General features: G+C 41.1%; 1 pseudogene; it reads left to right on the top strand.

Annotated features, from left to right (window-relative positions):
- Positions 1 to 8798: 8798 nt before the first annotated feature.
- LOC113987799 lies at positions 8799 to 14595 on the top strand (annotated as a pseudogene).
- Positions 14596 to 21727: the final 7132 nt, after the last annotated feature.

The following is a 21727-nucleotide window of genomic DNA, read 5'->3' as shown; positions in this document are numbered from 1 at the left end:
AGAGAACCTTCATGATGATGTCTATCATCTAGAACCGGCTCTTAAACCATAGTTGGTCCTGGGAAGTAAACATTGGTTTCCGGAGACAACAGCAATAGGGGTTTATATTATTTATTTATTTATTTATTTAGACCACTTCTGCTTCAAGATGATCATGGACTCAGACCCCAGTTCTTCCTAAATGCTGAACTGAAGAGTATTCTAATTAGTTGAGGATAAACAATACCAAAAGACTGGCAGGCTTTCAGCTTTTCTCAAATTCCCTGATTTATTATTCAAAAATTTTGAAATTTGGAGAAATGTTATGCTCATTTCCTTTTTCTCTCTCACCACAACTGCATGTTGCCCTTAATAAAATGTTGTATGTTCTGAGTAACTCATAAATGTATGGAAAGGCTGGGATTCATTTTGTTCCACTTCAGTCTTACTGGTAGATGTGTGGGGCTGTGGTTCCCACTTGACCAGTTTTAGGTGTCCCGGGCATCTTCCTCCTGCTCCCAACCTTTCCTCTCACTCCCATCCCTGTATCATAGTGTGCTGTCCTCTGCTTGTGCTGGCACAGTTGTTCACAGGCCCTTGCCCTGATCTGAGCTGGGAAACCATCCAAGTCAAAAGTTCCCTTGTTAAAGAAAGGGTGCTTCCCCACAATGCTTTTTTTCTGAAAGTCAGAATAATTCCTCTATCTGACTCACATTGTGATACTTATACAGTTGAGCCATGGCTAAGGAAGTGGACAAAACCCACAAGGAAGTGGTAGCAAAGCCATACGCTGAGTATTGTCACTCAAGACAATAAAGTGAGTAAGTAGCCTTGGTATGTAGTTGGCAGCATCGGTCATGGCTCATCCAACCTACACCCTGGGGTCTGTGTGGCAGAGGAAGGGTAGGGCCTGGCAGCCTCTGCCCTCCTCCCATCCTCCATGGGGGACAGTGAGCAGCTCATCATTCCAAGGGGTATTGCCATGTCAGGGCATCTGCTGGACTCCCTCAAAACTGAGAGCTCCTTGCAGTGATCAGCCCAGACCTCAGTGCCTCACCAGATGCTAAAGCTGGGGTAGATAAAACTCTCCTGGTGCGGCCCAACTCAGGAACATGGGTATTTAAGGTTTTCTGAAGTACCCTTTTGCCACTGAGTCTTTAAGTTGAAAAAGGACAAGTAAGGCTTGCTGGTTGAACTTTTTTGTGTTTCATCAGCTTTTTCCAAATGCAATGTTCTCCACTAGGGTCAGTGGCTTTGTAAAAATGGGAATGATACTGTTGTTTAAAAAGGAGCTAACAGCTCTCACAGACAAAATCAACAGAATGAAATCTCAGACCAGTTTGGATTTGTAATGCTGCACATAAATAAATATGTGTGTGCATTTCTTCCTTTAAAACTCCCTGCTTAAATAAAAAACATGTTGCTTAAATTAAAAGTTACACCAGTTTTGCACTGAAAGAATTTGTTGTAGATAGTGAATTAAACTTGCACACCATGCATAATAAGAATACATAGGAAAAGTTTTGCCGAAGAAACTCTGATATGCTTAAGATGCTGTGGCAGCCACAACTCCACTTTTGTTTACCTTTCAGGAAAAGTAATTTCCTGTCAATCTGGGCTAGACTCAGAGGGTGGGAGTGGTTGAAAACACAGGTTACTCTAAAAATTGAATGTAGTAGTTCTGTGCACTTCGAAGAACCATGGTGGCTGGTAACAGTACAGTTTCTCAGATATAAAAATCTGATCCTTCTAAGAACCTAAGGGAAAACAATGCTGTTGCATACTGCTTAATGAATTTAAAGCCCCTGAGCTGTTCTTATTCAGCAATGGCACCGTGTACCTTCCACAGACCACAGCACAAAGCAGTAAGGAGCAGTTAGAGGTCCCATTAGGAAAGAGGGGAAAAGTCTTTTGGTGGCTTCCCCAAGTAAGTTGGTGCTTGAGGGTTAACTTTGATGCTTTTAATAGTTACAACATATCAGTTTATCCCTCACTGAATGTCAGTAGAGTAATTCCATGGCAGTATTTTTCTGATTCAACAAGTACCTTGTTTAAGATGTAATAAGAAAACAAGGGGATATGAGTATGCGTGTTGATATCCATACATATTTACGTGCACATGTGTATATCAATGAGACTACGCATGTTCATATTGTAATGCATGTGTCTGAGTTTGACTCAGAAGCAGCAGAACAGTTCCGAGGGACGTGAGGCTTTGTTTTCTGCCTGGCAGGCGCGAACTCGGAGGCAGTTGCGTAACCTTGTAGCTTGGCACGTCTGGCCTGTGCTGCTGCGTGGATTATGTCTATTATGTAACTCCGTTTATACAGGAAGCTAACAGCATCTAACAAGCTAAAAATAAACAGACTCCTATAATTTCAAAGAACAGTATTTTAAACTTCACTTATGTGGTTGCTCTTATTTCAACAATATGTAGCCTCTTCAAAAATTTTATTTCTTTTTTTACTAGGGTGATATTTTAACACAGTGGCAGCCTGTTTTCTCAGAGAAAGTCAGAGCTCCTTTCTCATTTTTCCATTACGGCAAGAACTCTCCCAGCTTTTATTTAAGGTGCTTTCCAGTATCTGTGAGAAGCAAAGCAGACCATATCATCAGTCTGCTTTTTCTCCTCAGACAGTCAAGAAGTTTGATATTTGAGGGCAGTTTTTTGAAAAATTATGTTTGTTTCCGTGGTAGTAATAACCTTCTCAGTCAACTGGGCAGCAGATTATTTAAGAGCATTTTTTGTATTACTCCTTTTGATGCTGAGTTTCCAGGGTAGAACTAAAAGCATTTAGTTTTTCCCTTTACTGACGGTGCTCCTTACCCTGGGTTTTTTCCACCTGACCTATGTGCTATGGAAACCCTACAGGGATAACACCTCCCTCCTCAACTGCGGTACAGGCAGCAAGTCATGTACACAGAGGACAGCTGGGTTTTCTTCAGCTGGCACTTGCATTCACCTTGTGCTGTTACCCTTGCCCTCTGTGTATAGTTGCTCATGCCTGTCCCCATTGTGAAGGAAAGTGAGCATTTTAATGCCCAGGGAATCTGCCTCTCCATTTCTGCACATAGCTGCTGATGGGAATGTTAAAACAAGCTTATACCAGGTATTACCCCCCCTATGCTGGGCTACCTTGGCTTCATGGGTGCAGGGAATACCCAAAGCACTGGCAGGGCAGTTTGACATGGGATTTCCCCACATGGGAGACCACAGACCGTGGTAACGATGGTGATTTTCCACCGGGGGATGCGGGGATGGGGGAGCACTGCTCCAGGCAAGACGCAATCTGGCTTTGGTAAGGACAGGACCGAGGCAGGGCCAGTGCATACCATTCAGTGCTCTATCAAAGGTGCTTCTTCAAGCCTGGTAAAACTGAGTCAGGCTTAAAGAGCCCACAAAGCCCTTGAGTACCCATAATAGAAAGTGATGCTGATTGCATGAGATTAATTAATATAAGCATGCACTGAAGCCCTTCAGAATCTTTGGACTGCTCCATGGACAAGTATTATTTTCTTAAGTCTCAGCATCGAACTTTATGGTGTGGAATTTGGACATTTTTTCTAAACCTAGAAGTAGGGAGGAACAAGACAAGCTCTCCCTGGACCTCCACAGGAATTCAGGTACTGTTACACCTTGTTTTAGAAGGAGTAGTGATGTGTAAGCACCATTGTTGTATTCGTATCTCAGCAGCAATACTGAGCTCTGAGCATACTTGGATTAAAATCCAATAATAAACCAATCTGATTGCATTGAAGATGCTAATTTGAGGAGTAGACTTACCTCACTTTTCACATTAACCTCACCAGAATGTGATCTCCTATTTTAATTTTGTTTTGATTTCTCCACTCTTAAAGGGGCACACACTCATCTCCTGTAAGGTAGTATATCTTCATTGATTTGCAGTAGCTGAAAAGCAGATATGAAATATTCATGTTCTCTTTGTTCACCCGTGGAATTTCCTTTTCAGACTGTCATTAGTCCATTAGTTCCCAGCACCCACCAGCTGTTGCAAGGACAGTCAGTAGCAGTTCCTCAAAATATCCCCTCTGTTCTCCTTGCAGTGAAGCAGCAGGTCCTGTGACAGCTGAGGAGAGCATGGCCACTGAGAAAGGCTCATTATGTTTGTTCGAAGTCTCTGTCCATACACAAGGCTTAACGAGGTTTGCATGACCCCCAGCTTAAAATAATTGCAGTAATCCCTTAGACTGACAACGCTGAACTGTTGTATTTTCTCCAACACTAACATTTAGCTTTAATGTAAAGCTCAGCTGGTGGGGGTGAAAAAATCAAATTCCTTTTTTATTTTTTTGTTGCCTTACCCGTTCTGTAGGAGTAGGAATAAAGGAATGTCACCCGTATCTGCTGGTGCTGGGTGTGAGCTCTAATCACTCCAGTGAGCGTGTGGGTGCTTGTTCTGCTCAGTTTGGGGTCATGATCTTACCCTAGTGCAAATACACAGTAACTCTACTGGACTCCTAAGAAAGCTGCTCGGAGGAGAGTCAGCTCCTTTCTATTGTGCAGGGCTAGCCCCCTGTTTAATTTCTATGAGAAGAACATGCTCAGATCATTAAGGACCACTTGCTTCGTTTTCAGTTAGCATTTGCCTTACAATTGAATTGGAAAAGTGGACCGAGAGGAAAGCTGCTTCCCAATTTAAAATGCTGTGGGGAGTAAGAGTAAGGCAGCAGTAATCTGTTGGTGTTTGCTCCTTTATCTCAGCCTCAGAAATTCAGGTGGTGAGAAAAGGGTGGTGAGGACATGCCATGAAGCCCATTTCTGGTCCAGAAATGGCCTACATCCATCTTGAATGAATGCACTGCGAGCTCAGGAACTCCATGGATGTGGACAGCCCAAGCAGTTCTGAGCTTTAAAATGGGCTCCAACTTTTTTTCTGACTCAGCCTGAAGTCAGGCAGCTGGCTATGCTGGACTGTGGTCCTCTAAGCACATGGATCTTTGCACTGGGGTATTTTGAGCTGCAGGTAAATGAACCGTGTGACAGAAAACCTGGTCGTACTGGGAGCCAGTTGAAGCCCACTCCTGAACACAGTCTTCATGTCTTGAGACTGACATACCCTCAAAGAATATGAAACTTCTTGCTTTGTACATGGTGTAATCCATATAATTTCTTAATATTCTATACCCCATGAAGACAATGTCATAACAATGCAGCCTCCTCAGACTGTTCTAGGACTCAGGCCATTGTGCTGATTCTTTAGTACAAGCATACAAAATATAGCTCCTAGTGTAAAGGCTACTATCTTTGGAAAAGGTGGGTACTGAAAAACCTTTGGGCTTAAAACAGGGGGAAAATTGTGGAGCACTGAGAACCTTGCCAGGCTGGACACAGGACAAAGGAGCTTCAAGATTATTTCAGTGTATGCCAGAAAATAACACAGTCACTGGCATCAAGAGCATTGGGAAAGTACAATCTAAGCATAAAGACTGCCATGGATGCCAGTTGGCCCTTAAATTAATTCATCAAACTATCTGCCTTTTGCTAGGACTACGCATGAATCAAATCTCCCAGGCTGGACCACTGTCAGGTATAATTATATACATATAAGAGACATCTATGCAGCATGAAGTGGAGAACAAGTAAATAGCATAAGGCCACTTGATCAATTTTCTTCATTTTATTAGATTAAAAAATCCAGCTACCTAGTAAGTGACTGGAATACATGTGTTCCCACTTAAATAAGAAAAGTCCAGTATGGCAGCAAAAGGAGCTGAGATGGTAAAGACCAGATGACTGTCCTGATGAATCCAACACATACTTGTAGCTTGTCTTCTGAAATCTGATCTCCTCTGTCCAGAAGTCCCACAGAAGTCAGAGTAAGTTAAATTTTACTAAAAAATTACCTTCCAATAATTCAGGATTTTAACTTTTGATTCTTTATTCAACTCATTCCTTACAGGTGCTAGGGAAATAGCTCTGCTGCATCAGATTGATACTTTAATTTGTAGGATTTTGAGAGTGCTCAGCCCTGAACTTGAAACATTCTTCAGCAGTTAATGCTGCTCAGGTTTCCTAGCACCTTCACGGGGATCAGTGAAGGACTGTGCTAAAGGGTTTTGAATCTTGTCTATAATCAGCCATCAATGTCACTGGGTCAGGCAGATTATTATGAGGTGAGGTCCTGCTCCATTTTCATTGTCCATTATGCTGCATATTCAGTCCCCTGCATTCACTAACATAACAGAGATACTCTGCAGAATCTGAATAAGACAAATCACTAAAGAATACCTTGGTCTAATAAGCCCCCATCCACATGAGGAAAGGCAGAGACAGATGGCAGCAATGCATCCACACATACCATCCTCTCTGAGGCTGTTGCAACTCTGCGGCTCTCGGGGTCATCTCCTGTGTCACAAGCCCCTGAGCATATTGCCACCAAATTCAGGTCCAGCACGAAATGCACAATTCACAGCTGACAGCATGACTTCAACTGGAAAAAAACTTGTTCCACCATCAGACTTCTGAGTGTATCAGCTGTAGGTTTGCTGATAAAATGTCAATAAAAGGGTTATTCTGTAAAAATCCAGGGATTTTATTGGGTCTTTGTGGATGTGAAAATTTTGTTTCAAAAACCATGCACATCTTTTATCAAAGAGTATTTTGCAACTGGCTTGCCTGTTTAAGCCCATCAGGCTTGTGCTGCATCAATGTCATATTGTTGTAGAGAGGAGAAAATATCACTACCTTTATTAATAATCTGTAATTTTTCTAATTCCTTAATATGAATAGTGTAACCTCACTGGAGGAGGCTATTTGTTACAAGACAAATGCTAAAGCTTGAAAGTGCATTCCTCAGTTCTATATTAACTGGGGGAGAGGAATACAGGGTTTATATCACTGGATGAACATTTATCAATTAGCCAGCTATTTTTTTTCAGCAGTATCCTGTGATCTGGTTCAATTACTTCTCTCTGTCTCTTCAATTCAGAACTGCCTGTTTTAGGCTGATTTTGCTTAGTCTTAGCTAGAGCTGTTTGCTGCCCAGTAAAGATGTTTCTGCTTTCTCTCTGTTGGAGATTGCTGTTCACTCTGCATTTTCACTGTCAGCTGGATACCAAGATGGGATGCCTCTGTGTTGCCTTAGTTTACAGAGAAAAATATAGTTAGCAGAAGGGTTATAACTGGATATATTCAATCTGGATTTTGTTGACTATGACAGATACAAGTGAAAGAAATACCTAGCCAAAAGAGAGGTACAACTTAGCAATCCTGCACAACAGGAAGCAAATTTGAAAAGTCTGGGGAAAGGGAAAAATATTGAGCAGAGCTTGGGCACAGGATATCCTTTCTGCATGCTGCAAACACGTGACTTCAGATGGAGCATGTATGTGTTTGTGTGGTGGCTAAATGGATCGAGTGGAATAAAATCAGAAGTCAGAAGTCAGTCATTTGCTATCACACCAAGTATAAAACAGCAACTTTTTCCCTCCTTCACAATAGAGCAACTACAAATATCTTTCTATGCTGAGTCAGAATTACAGAATATTCTGGGTTGGAAGGGTCCCACAAGGATCATTGAGTCTAACTTTTAAATATTAAGTCCTTCATTACAGGTTTGTCTAAGGGGGCAGAGTGGTCTGCCACTTCCTTGCAGTCTTCAATAAACTACAGTAATATTATAGTTGTTTTTATGCTGTTGCTGTTGCTGATGATTTTTATTACTACTATTTTCTTTAGCTTGCAGACACTGCCTTCTCCATGTGCCAGCTCAGAGGGCTTTGAGGCAGCAAATCAGTACCTCCAGCATACAGTAAAGCGTAGGGTTAATTACACTCCAGCCCTGCCTGAGGAGAGGTGTGTGGACCATGGTGCAGGAGTGCTGCGCCTCCCACTTCCCATTGGAAGACAGACCCCAGCAAGAGCAGTCTCTTGTGAGCCCCATGGGTTTTGGTGTGATGCCGTGGTGTGGCCCAGGGCATGGATGGCTGCCAATGCATGCCACTGGCATACTTGTGACATAGCTCCTGCATTGGAAGTGCTCCCTGAAATTGGGGGTGAATCACCCGAGGATGTGCCCAGCCCAGCTAGTGACACCTCCCTAAACCAGGCTGTGACAAGCATGAGAGCAGAGGGGCAGGATGGTAGTACAGCTTTCACAGGGGAAACTCGACATGCTGCAGTTTAGAATCACATTCAGCAACATGAAAAACAAGTAATTGTAGGGATTTGCTGCCCTCTGGCAGGATTTTGTTACAGGTCTGATTCTCTGTGAACTGCGAGAACAGTGCTCAGCAATAGCTCTGCAGCAGGGCAAGGTCCGCATTTTCCAGCTTGTTGTCGGCAAAACTGCTGGGTAGCAGTGCTGCAGCCTCCCTGGAGCCCTCCTGGAAAGCCAGAAACACATGCTGATCCCAGGCACGGACTGGTGTAAGGGGCAGAGATGCTGGGCTGGCAAGAGCTCCCTGTCCCTTTTCTCCATCCCTGTGGGGTAATGGAGCACCAAGCCTGACTCTCTAAAGGTGGTCCTTTTGTTGGTTGTCTCCTCAAAAGAGCAAGCCCACCATCTTCCAGCTTTAGCTGTGCATCCTTTTGGTAAGAAAATTTAGTTTGACCTCCTTTTAATCCTGACACGCCTTAAGTGGCTTCGCCAAGTTTACTTTCTTAGTATGATATAAGCTTTTGGAGAGAAACTCAGCAAATCAGGCTAATTTTCAATTCTAAATGGCTCATTAATGCCAATGTGGCACTTGTGAATATGTGAATACGATTTTGAAAATCTGGGCTTGGTCTTCACTAAATGCAAGGTATTGTGGGTCTCATGGGGTGAGATTTCTCTGACAAAACATTGAGTTCTGTGATGTCTACTCTGTACTGCATTGATCCTGTGGATGGCCTGCCTGGTCAGCAGGAGGAACAGGTACATCTTGGATGCTTCAAAGCACTCTGATGCCTCTAACTGTCAAAAACCTATATCTTAAAAGAATCAATGGCTCATTGAAAGTACCTAGGTTGGTTACCTTGCATGATGACATTTTTGATGTGGGTACCTGATATTAGATTATGCTAGTCCTACCCTAAAACAGCAGAGAAATGAGGGAGTGAGGAGGCCCATAAAAGTACCTCAGGTTCATACGTATTCATTATTGTTATTCTGTTTCGAGAGAAATGAAGAATAGCATAGATATGCTATTTCCAGTCCAGCTGCCTGTATAACACCCATGATCCTTGCCTCCAGCAGGTCACAATCCCAGGAGAAACAAATAGGTAGGCAAGAACTAAGGAAGAAGAACAACAGTAGAACCCAAATGAAAATCCATAATGATTAATTGTACAGCTATGTGGGATTTTCCCAGGGTTTTGAATGCAAGGGAAATCTTGGAGTTGGAGAATGGATAAGACTTTCTCATTCTCGCATGTAGGTAATGTAGGTTTTGATGTATATCTGTTTTCTTCTCTGCTTAATACACACACAATTGGCCGGGACCTTGTGTCTAATGATGCTGCTTGTAGCAGTGGCCACAGGGCTTAGCTTCAAAGTCTACATTGCACAATGCAGTGTTATGCAGAGCTATCAGAGCCAGTCTGTAAGGTGTTAGCTCCATGTGATAGTGCAGCCAGGCTAATCAATATCTCAGAGCTTTCATGGATCTGCTTTATTGCTATCAAGGGTTTGAACTTGGATCCCTTTATGGTACTGCACAATGACAATGAAATATGTGTGTTTGTTTAGAGTTATCTGGAGTATCTCTGGCAGACACTGCACTAGACAGTCAAGGATGCTCATGAAGCTGTGAAGATGGTGGTAAAAGCCAAGGTTTGATATTACAGTTACCTTTGTTGTTATTGAGAAAGCTTGAAGAATAAGAAAAACATTTATTCATCAACCTTTCCAATGGCAACAGCCACAGCCACTAAGACATCCTGGGGCCCACTGAAGAGATGGCAACATCCTTGGTGATTTCAGTAAGACCCGGATCTATGAGACAAGTAACTGAGGTATGCTGACTTCCACAGAATTACACTGATTAACTTTGGTGATATTTTTCCTCCTTTCTTTGGGTTACATTGTGTTCACTTTGTTTCTTCAGTGTTAGCATGGTAGATGTCTTAGGAGTGACTGATACCCATCCATATATCTATATATGAAATAAATACCTATACTTCTATTATGTTCCACAGACAGACTGGGAGATCTGCCTCTTGCTGTCTTTTAAGTCATGAAAGGACTGCCTGAAAATGAAACGCTGTTGTGCATTGTTCACCTTTCAGCCCCTGGCATGGCTGCACATAACTCTCATCTGGAATTCCCTTGCTATGAAACCATCCCAACCACCATTTTGGGAGAGCAAACCTTTTAAGACCGCCTGCAATGACTGACAGAACTGCGATCCCTGAGGTACGATGTACTGAACCTGAAAATATTCTATATGATTTGAAGCCCACTAGCTAAAGCAAGAGGGCAGACACATCACAGGAAATCCCTGTTAATGGTGACATACACTAGAACTTCAGTTTTCAAATTCATGCAGAAAGAAAAGGCATGGCATTAACTATTACATCACAGCTAAGGACTTCACTAGGTTAGCTTCAGACTGGATGCATTGGAGACCTCAGCGGGCCAATTGTGGTTCAAAAGGTGTCTACAGAAGAAAGTCTAGGAAACTCACAACTGAAGTGAAGGGAATATTTCAGCGAAAAAATGTTGAATATTAGTCATTTCCTTTGAAACAGTGCAAAAGCTTCTATGAAGGAAACACTTGCATTAGGAATGAAAAAAACCCAAAGGGCCTGTGCGAATACTGCTTATACCCTGACTGTCATAATTATTTTCTCCATGATTAGAACCACCCTGGTTTGTGCCCATAGAGTGAAGAGAAACAGTGCATTTTCCTGGCTCTGTGATAGCATTACAGACCTGTGTCCTTCCACTGACATTAAGAAACCCCCTTCGAAACACTCATAAACATTTTGCACTTTTCTCAGTTTAGGTTGAATAAATCCATAAGGATTTCTTCTATGACATCCCAAGATTATGCTTTGCCTGTATTTGTGTATACCTGACTAGGTTATAGAGATGAACCTTTATTAGTTCTCTCTATGGGGAGTTTTTGCTGGAACAATGTAGCCTGCATTTATCCTTTAACCATTCTTGCAGATGGTACATTGGAATGAAACACCTCCTACTTGGGCCAAGTCTGCTGGTTCATGGTAATTATGCACATGCTTTAAGGAGCTCCATGTTCTGAATAAAAATTACAGCCCAGAATACCTTGTTTTTTTTTTCTTTAATTCATTGTTATGCATTTGAATGGATTAAAAGTATTCCAGAAATATGATATAGTACATAGGAGGCTGTTAATACATTAATCCTCCCTGATGTGCTCAGGTATGAAATCACTAATTAATTTCCAGATACCTGCTTTTTTTATAGAAGGGACTGAGACAGAGATGTTACCAACTTGTTCAGTGTACATAAGAAAGGCAAATGCAGTCTTTCTGCATGCCTCCACCTCAAAACCATTTAATTTAGTCCCATAATACCTACCTCAGGACAGGCCAAGGTGCACCAGAACCAAGGGGTACTGAACACATACAAACATACACATAAAAGTATTTTCAAGATAAGTCCATTACCCTAGTCTTTTTTTACTTCATCCTGGACATCCTCCCAGGACCTGGATGAGGACAGTAGGCTTCCTGTGAAAAAGCAGTATAACCTGTCTGCCACTGCCCTGGCTCTGTTGTCACCTGTAGACAGCGACTACACAACCAGCAGGCCACAATTTCTCTGTTTCAGAGTACAGCAAGTGAGTTGTATTCACTTTTTAAAGGCTATGTTCAAATTTTCTGTCCAGGTAGAGAGTCTAAAGCTGGCACCCTGTCTGGGAAAGAGTATTAGCTCCCTCTTCTATCAGATGTCACTACTCCCCTATCACTGCCATCCATCACCCACTACACTTCCCAGCAAGGGGCTTCACTTCTCTTGGTCTCGAAGACATTAAAGGAAGTGCTGGCACCTGCTTTGGTGGTTTTATCCAGTTTACCCTTCCTTATCTTTGCAAGGAGAGAATAGACGGACATCAGTAACTGCTGTGGGCTGCTGTGCATCCCCTTTGTCCTTTTATGTCCAGTTCCTGCCTCTTTTTCCCTTCGGGCAACTAATTCATGTGAAGCTTTTCTATTTTGATTTCTTGATGTGCTGTGGCTCTCAAACTCCTCTAAGTTGGTGACAATGTCTAGGAAGTCACTTGCATATCAGTGGCCTTTCAAATTCTGTGCTTGTGGCATAGCAATTTGGATTTTTTTGATTTCTTAATCACCATTCAAATTAAGGATAAACATGCAAGCGCCAGATACCCTCTCCTTACAGCCTGCTATATGAGGAAAAGGTACAGTAAAAGACAAAACTAGAAAGATTAAAAAAATTGAAACTAAAATTCTTAAGATTCATCAAGTGTTGCATTTTCTCTTTCATTTAAGGTTGCACAAAGCCCATATTTTCCTCCTATAGTGTGTGCCTATTTTCAAGCACTTCTAGGTTTTTATAAGAATCTGAATGAGATTCTTTTATGGGAAAGCATCAAGAACAATGGATGCTTTTAGAATCACAGATTTCACATTGGAGAGGAACTGAAAAACAGCTGATTGACATAGCAAAATAGTTCTCTCCTTCCCCTTATTAGCAAAAACAGAACTGATGGAATGCTTTGGGGAATTCTCGCATTAAGAATACCACTTCAATGAAAGGATTTCAGTTGCTTCTAGTAATTGATAATCAAATGTCCTAGTTAGAACAGCTGGGATCAGTTCATCACTGTATGGGTGTAACCCAAAACTGTGTATTCTATAGCCTTCCATGTCATTTCCCAGAAACTGTTATCAATGAACCATTTACACCATCTGCCCATAGAGCCTGACTCCTCAGGCTATAAACTAGGTGTTAAGAGGCCTGTGAGATAGGAGGTTGCTCTTGTCCTCACACCCATTGAGGAACCCCCTGCCCTGAGGGAGGTACTGAGCATTCCTGCCTGAACTGGAGGATATATAATCTTGGAGTCTTGGGACTTTTTTAACCACTTGTGGGATCCAGAGGAAGACTGCAGATCACCGCTCTCAACCAGACTGCAGACCACCACTCTCGACTGGACTGCAACCACCACTTTTCAACCAGACTGCAACCATCACTCTCGACCAGACTGCAATCACCACTCTTGACCAGACTGCAACAGCACTCTTGCCAACAGGTTTTCCCCTCTCCTTTTACTTTGGACTCAGGGGCCCCAAAGAACACCACTCTGTTCATGCCTCAGGGTGCTGGGTTATACATTTGGGTTTTGTGGGTTAAAACCAGTTGTTTGTCTGTATAATAGTACTTGTTGTATTACTTTATTAAATTGTTATTCTGACTTATAATCTCTCTTTTGAGTTGAGTTCATTTCCCCAGCTGGTTTACCTTTAAACCAGCACATCAAATAACTATGATTAAATTTTTGCATCAAAGTGAATTAAAATGCTTTTATCCCCCCATGTTTATTCACTTGCTTATTACCAACATCTCAGGCAGTACCTAAGTTTGCAACTTTTGTTTCATAATCACTGTAGTCTAGACAGCAAATCTTTAGCCAGAATAAAATACAGTTCATAGGGACCAGAATGAAAAGAAAACATAGTCCAAGAGACAGTCACATAACATACCATTGCATTACTTTAGAAAGGCTATGAAACGCTGAATTAACCTGACAGTGATGTCTTTACTCTTTTCACTGTAGTGAGATCTTATTAACATTGTTGGAGAAAGTGCCCTGGGAGCTGCAGGCATTGTTCTTTGGTGAGATATGAATTTAACTTCTTTAGAGGTAAGCTTGAGCCTGATTTAGATGCAATGTGTAAGATCCTAATTTTATCCAATTAATAGACACTGTCTGACTGCACCAGTCCTGAACATTCAGTACCAGCAGAGCTGGTTGCTTAACCAGTCTTTGCTGTCCTCCATTCAGGACAACCGTGAAATATGGTCAGTTTTTCCCGGCTTAACAAGGTCTTGTCAGGTTCATAGGCAACCAGTGGTAGGGAATGAAGCCAACAGCTAATACCAGGCATTTTGGAAGACAGTTCTGTAATAGTTATATCATCCTGGTCAAATTCCTTTCCAACTGGGTAAAATACTAGGAAGTTATCTAGAGCCTGATTAGCACATCAATCAGATTAGATGAGGTGTACCAGTGGTTCTCAGCGATTTGTCAGATTATGAGAACTCTCCTTGTGCTTGTGTGCAGGTAAGTAAAATGAAGCAGGCTGATAAGATCAGATGGAAAGGTTTTGTATTACATGTAAGACCTAGCCCCATTAAAATCAAAGATTGATTTCTAAGGCTCTGTCATGTCCTGGAGTTTTCAGAAAGCCGTACATTAAACTTTGTAATGAGAAAATACTTTTTCCTTAAAGCTGTGTGAAATGGGTGTTCTGGGTTGATTTTTCTCACAACAGATAGTATAGAAAACCCAGTCATCATGTGAATAAATGGCTGAAAATAAGTGTTTGGTTGTCCTCAGCAAATTCAATTACTTCAGCCAATTTTTTAAACATTTGGATGTGATTTCTGTCAGAATCAACATGAACAGGAGGATGAACTTCCTTCCACCAGAGTCAAATGAGAAAGGCAATCCTCTGAAGCATCTTCATCAGCTCCAGACCTGTACAGTCTTGCCATACAGCCCTGCTGACATTACCTGCACTTCTAGCATATAACATGGGTTCTTTGCAGATCTACACACTGTGGTGTTTCCTTGGGAGTGCAAGTTGCTGAAGCCCTTTGCACCTCAATTGGGTTATATTTTCTGTATAAAATTGATCAATCATTCAAACTAGCCAAATTTAAGTTATCCTGAGTTAATTTATTAACACAGGCTGCCTACGTATTACATATTTCTTAGAACGTACAAGGAAAAAATAAAGTGAATAGTTTCACATTAGCTAAAATTCCTTTTCTACCATTTGCAGAGCAACTACACAAGAATCAGATCTATGCTGAGTTCTCTGCTTTTTTTTTTTCCCATTTGATCCAGGCAAACATTTGAAACATACCATCCAGCTCTTACTTGCCCCCATTATTCCTTTTTGTGTCAGAACCTTAAAGATCTCATCAGGCTTAGACCTCTGTGATTTTGCACCTCTTAGAAGTTTTTCATTTTTCAAATATGTGTTATTACCGTCATATCTAACTTAAGTGAGTTATTGCCATAATAACTGTGTTAGAAAAGCAATTGTGCAGTGAACAAACATTATGTTAATAGAGCTCTTGAAGGCTAGTGAGAAAAAATTTCATTTGTTTTTGACAGAATTCCACTGCAGAAAGACATATTTTAAATTCCATTTCAGTTAGGGGAGACTGTGACTAAACCACAACTAATCAATAAGAAATAAATTAAATTTAGAATGATCCTTCTTTAAAAGAAAGAAGTATAAACTAAATATAGGCTATTTCTTTCAAAAATAAATTCAGGAGATCTACTAAAATTTTTCTGAGGTATATTTTTTATAGTGAAGAAAACTATATAGAGATATTTTGCTTGTTTGTTTTCGTTTGGTTTTTTTTATGGAATGTCTTTCTCAGAAAAATGCAGTGTGTTAAAATCAGAGTGCTGATTGTGGCAGATTTTTCAAGGGAAGGGTGTAAAAATGATTCATTTCACATTCTGCTTGTGCTGTACGACCAAAGTACACGCTAATAAGAAACAAAATGTCTCTTAATGTTTTCTGAGCAGCATTGGATTAGATGTTAGTTTCGACTCTTCTTGATGTCTTCGTTAAAGTCACATCTTATAATGAGATAGTCACGCTCAGGGTAACTAAACAGTGGGGTAGTGAACCAGTATTTCATAAAATCAAATTTAAACTCTTCTGTGAATGAGTTAAATTTGCAACTGTCTGTAAGACATGAATGCATCCTGTATAAATCTTATGATATTCCTTGGTATCCAGGGATGCAGGCCCAGATTTCTACCACCCAATATATCCATTGAAGTGGGACAACTAAATTAGAAGTGTACTCATCAGGGGGAGGGCACCTCCTGAGGAGCACTTCAGGTGCAGTGGAGTTTAGCTGGTTTGTACCTCTCAACCAGCCTTGGCAGACCAGATGATTTTGTGAGGGCCAAGTAGTAGAGATTTGCAGTGTGAGAAGATGTGCAGGATGGCACAGTGAGGAGTTGCCTCCCAAATTACAGCAGGGTGCCCTCCACAGCAGGGTACACCACATACAGAGTCTGTTCTCATGGGAAAGCTGACCCAGGTGGTCCTTCTGACTCCTCTCTTTCCTTTTGAGGCTGGACACTCAGGCTATGTGAGCTGTGGTATAAATCTGTGTCAGCTGCACCTCTAAGATCAAACAACCTCTCTTCTGTTCTCCTGTGAGGAGCACTTCTGATTTCTAATTTTATAACTTTTTTTACTTCTGTTTTCTTCTCTTTGTGTTTCCTGTTTGCTGTGTTTTGCCATCCTCAGCTGATGTGCTGGCGTTTGCACATTTCATTCCTGGGATTTAACCATCATAGAGCATCCTGTAAAGATGGCTTAAACTTCAGATCATGGATTCCTCTTGCATCTATATTAGACATGCCAAAAATTACCATTACAGTGGCTAAATTATTTTGCAGATTTCAGTAGGAGTTAAAAACCTTCTCTTACTATAGTACAAATTGGGATTCTTACTTTCACGTTTTAGAACATTTCTTAGAAATATGTGGAAATAATAATATACGAAACTAAAAATCAGAGGACAAATGATAAGCACAGGACTCTCTGAGTGTTTTCGATGGTCTGACCCAAAGTCATATGAAGTTAATGGCAAGCTCCCTTTGTTTCAATAGGCCTAGCATCAAGCTGGGGTGCCTCCCAGAGTTACACACAAGGGTCTTGAGACCTTGATAGGTGCCTCTTCCATGCTAGAACATTCCTAAAATAGATCAGAAGGCATGTGTTACAAGCAAACACAAGTTTTCAAGAAGCTTGTGTAGACATCTATCTGGATCCCTTTCCCCATCCTCGACGTGGGGGAGCCCAGCTCTAGTTCCTTCTCCGTCTGAAGAACCATTTCCGACGTCTTGAGGGACGGGGAAAGGGGACTCCAGCGACAGGGTTTTTCAGGCCCCGAGCCTGGAGGGGAGAGGTGCCCTCCCCTCCCCCCACCACCCACGTGGCTCCATGGCAGGCACAGAGACAGCACACCGGGCGTGGAGAGGAGGCAAGAGAGAGTTTATTGTTGGGGAGGGGTTTATAAAGCTTTTAGGAGGGTCAAAGGGGAACCAATCACAAGTTCAGGGTCACACAGAAAAACCCATCAGGTAAAGGGTCAACAGCCAATAGGAAGGGGTTAAACAAAGGACCAATGGGACACCTCGGGACACCTTTCCCAGGACATTGCTGCATGGGAGATAATAGCTTCACAGGGAGTGTTGGGAAGAAGAAACACGTGTTTGCAAAGGGACCACAAAGAGCCATTTTAAGACATGTTTAAACAAGTTTCTCATCAGATTCACTGCTACACATCTAAACATAGAAATATCTGAAAGAGCTTGTTATCCAAGTTGCTACAGGTTTTGATAAGCTACTAAGCATTTAGGTAACCAATAAATACCCTATGTGATTTTTTTAAACAATATTTTTTGGTATAAGGTATAAGAATAAGCTTAAATGTTCTTTCACCTAACCAAAACATTAACAAACAGATAAAAATCTGCATGTATCTCACTAATAATTGAAACCATGTACAATTTTCAGTACATCTAGTCTTTTAGCAGAGGCAACCAAGGTTATTGAAATGGTTTTGTAGTTGTGAATGAGAACAGGACAGAAGGAAAACTGCTCTGACATCATTACCTGCTGATCAACCTCCTAGGCTCTTCTATGAGTTCATTTTGCAATGGGAATGATACTTATTCTGAATTTCAGGTTATTTGGAACATCCATTTTTAGTAATTCTCTGTCATTGACATCGTGTATCACATTTCCCATTGGCTTTATGTTGACAAAGGTGTCTTCTTGTTTCGCTTCTATTTCCTGTCATCCTGGCAAAGGACAGATGTTTGAAGCTGGCGCCTGGTTGCTGTCATACTGTGAAATGGCTATAAAATTCATGGCCTTGTTTCTTCATTTAGATCCAATCAGGCAAACCCCATCTGCATGTGCAGCCAGTTAGGAAGTACAGATCCAAGTGACAACAAGGTTCAGTTAGTGTTTTGAATTAAATCAGAAATTCTGATCCAGTATAGGCAGCCCTTTTCCCAATGATCTTAACTTATTCAGTATTAAATTATTTTTTCTCATTAGCCTCGAGGCAGCTGAAGGGTAATGCTGCACCTTCTTGCCCATTTCTACTGCTTGATCTTACAGTCAGGATTTTTCTTTATCACTCAACCCATTCCAGATGTCTGGATGAGGATCTTAATCCCAGGCTGGGGCTTTGTTGCAAATCAGTTTGACAGTCAAATGCAAAATAGATTTGCCTTGGCATAATTCAGGTGCTTAACTCCCTGAAATGATGCTTAAACTCAGCAATAACACTATTAAATACAGCATTTTAAACACTGTACAGATTGCATTGCACATTCATTTTTAATTGTGTTCTACACTGAAGTTGATGGGAATAGGGCTCCTAAGTACACATAATGAGTCAGATTAATAGTTAGGAGTTCGTTTCTGTTGTTCTCATTTTTATGTAGAGGGGATTAAAGAGGAACTACCTATCTGATCCCTAGTACTCTCAGTTATGACAGATTATTTTATGCTTATATTGAATAATTCAATCACCGTGTCATTGTATTGAGAATAGTGGAACAAATTACAGATCTCTTGTATTTTTTTTACACGTATTTCTACCTTGGGCTCCACTGGTGAAAGTTTGAGGAAGGCCACTTTCTGAAAATTACAGAATTATATTTAAGTCTTAATATATCTTGAACCCTAACCTGCTGAATTAGTACCTGAATTTTCTACTGGGCTCCCCGTTTAAAGCAGGATTTTCTGGCTTAGCCAATGGGGTTGCTTACTCAGATTACTTTTCATGGTCTGGTATACCCTATGGACTCCCTGCAGAAAGTCTCAACTAAATGTGACTTCCTTGGTATTTAGAAGTGGCTCTTCTTTTAACCCTCATTGGATGTGGTTGGTAAAGGCTTGAGCATTGATTCTCTGAAGATTTATTTAGGGCTTGGGTAGCTCTGCAGTTTCCTGCTGCATGTGGAATATGCTCTTCAGCAAGGAAAAGCCTAGCCTTTTTCCAAGTCTTCAGGCACAGGTCATGGAAATGGGCTCAGTGCCGAAGGTGAAGGCTTTCCTAGCTTTTCACTGTAGCTGTCAGAGCCATCTGTGTTAAACAAATGGTACACTGGCTAGTTTCTCCCAGAGAGTGGGAGGAGGGATGGCAGCTGAGCATTTAGGGAAAAGTCCTTAGTCTAAAAGATTGGATTTCTGAAATAAAGACTAATACATGCCTCTGCTACCAAGAAGATCAATCTTTACATAAAACACAGCACAGACTTAACTAGCATTCAGTTAAGGTAACATGAGTACAAAAGATTTACAAGTAACTCCTGGGAGGGAAGTGGGTGTTTCTACGAGTGGTAAAATCCTTTTCTCCACTTCCTAAGTATATATAGCTTTTATTTCGATAACACATATTTTCTTACATTTCTTTTTATTCTGCATTGTGACTTATTGTATGCTAAAGTCAGAAACAGTTTTGGTTATATTTTAAATGAATACAGGATTAAAGAAAATGTGTAATTTACAGTTTGGGCTTGCCTTTATCTAAATTATTATTAGAGTTCCTGGCCTGTAAAATGACATATCTCATTCCATATCACATATATCATTGTCTTACCTTGATACAATATAGACTTCTGTAGTAGTGACTTTCTTGCCCGACAGTGTGGAGCAGACAGGGAAAACAGTGTGGCTGTAATTATGTCAGGAAGTAAGATGTGTACACTGAAGAGGAAGAGCCCCAAACCAGCTCTGTTTTGTCTGGCAACTGAAGAAAACAGGAAGAATTGCAGTCAGAATTACCAGGTTTACAAAAGTCTCCTAATACATACAAGTGTTAGAGGTAGACCTGATATTAGGCTTCCCAGAAGTTATAAAACAAGTTTGGACAATGTTTGTTTATCTCCTAAGACAAAGTCTTTGTCCGTTACAGGAGAAAAGGCAGATTCTGGAGTTTCCCTCATCTTCCTTTATCACCCTAATTCTCTCGAGGCTGTTCAGCTCTAGGGCCTTTAATTTCATTAGAATATTTGTCTGGAACAGCAATATATTGAATGTTTTGAGAAGCAGAACTGAAAAGAGAAAGGAAACAAAAATGCAACAACTGTGCTGTGCACACAGGTGGTATTCACACCTGCTAGGGAATTGTGCTTCACAAGGGATGCAGTCCACTCCCACTGAGAGCTAGCAAAATCCTTCCAGTCACTTTGACAGGAGTGTCAATCTTCCATCCAAGAGAACAGCAGAACTCTTAAAACTTAAATTTGATTCATTAGGGTAACTAACACACATCTGTAGAGACCACAAATTTGATTCTGCATTCTTAAAATTTATGTTTATCAGTTGCATGTTTTTTTGGGATTTTGTTTTGGTTTTTTTTTAAACCTTCAGGATGTTTGCTTTAGCACCTCTATTGATTATATCTGGTCCATGAAGAATACTTAATGTCAAACATCATTACAGAAAATGTACTATCTTTCTGAATTTTAGCCAGCTGTTTGATGGATAACATTGGCAGTTTAAAGCTGCTGCTGAATTTTTAATCATTTGGAAAATGAATCAGAGACTTCACTGGAATTTCTCTAATTTACACCAGCTGGGAGTTTGACCCTGAGTTTTTTAGAACAAGCTAATTGCCAATCAATTAGAAAAACTTTCAGTTGGTATGTGAAAAATAGCATTGAACTGCCAGTTCAGTCCTTGTCTTTTCTGGTGGAATTTTTGCAAAGAAGATTGTCTCAATCTTTTTTTAGTGGCTGTCCAGGTAGCAGTTACAGGTTCTGCTCAAAACAGCTGCTATGGCCTCTCATGCTTTTGGGGCAGCAGGGGAAGAAGCCCAGAAGTATATGAAAGGAGGAGAAATGGGAATATAGCTATATGGGACTTGTGTGCTGGGATCATTTTGCTTGGCAGATGGGTAAGAAAGAGAAAAGGATCGACCATGGAGCCAGGAAGGAGCCCAGGTGACTGTGCCAAACTGATATGCCACACATATCCTGGGAGCTGCTGTGAGTCATAACAGGACTGACTTAGCATAACAGTGTGCCTGAAATTAGTGCCAGCTCTCTGATGCTAACCACAATCCTCAATAGACACAGAAAGAAGGGCAGTGCCAGTAAAAGATAATCCGTGTAGGATGTCAAAGTACTGATGCTCAGTGTTGCAGATCAAGTATATAACAAATAGCAAAAGCAAAATACCCAACCTGAACCAGTGCTCAGCACAAGTCTGGCCAACATCTGCTCCCACTGAGGGACCACAGAATCACCCAAGTGCAGGCTCCTATTGGAGGTGCTGACAACTATCTTTTGAGGAATAGCTTTAAAATCATTTACGGTAGTTGCTATCAATGGTTACAACATTTGCCCATTGGCTGGGACATATCTGAGGCTGCTGGTTGAGCTGCTTTCATCAGACACCAAAACTGATATCGTAACCCAGTAATATTATTTGTTTCATCTGTTCTTACTATTCATTTTTTAGTCATATGGAGGATGGATGGAAAAGACTGTTCAAAAGATGGCA

This window comes from Pipra filicauda, unplaced genomic scaffold (assembly GCF_003945595.2).
Source record: "Pipra filicauda isolate LSUMZ 115617 unplaced genomic scaffold, ASM394559v2 scaffold113_size4260070_pilon, whole genome shotgun sequence".
In the NCBI taxonomy this organism is placed as follows: domain Eukaryota; kingdom Metazoa; phylum Chordata; class Aves; order Passeriformes; family Pipridae; genus Pipra; species Pipra filicauda.
The sequence above is the reverse complement of the archived record's forward strand: the minus strand, read 5'-3'. Positions and strand labels throughout refer to the sequence as shown.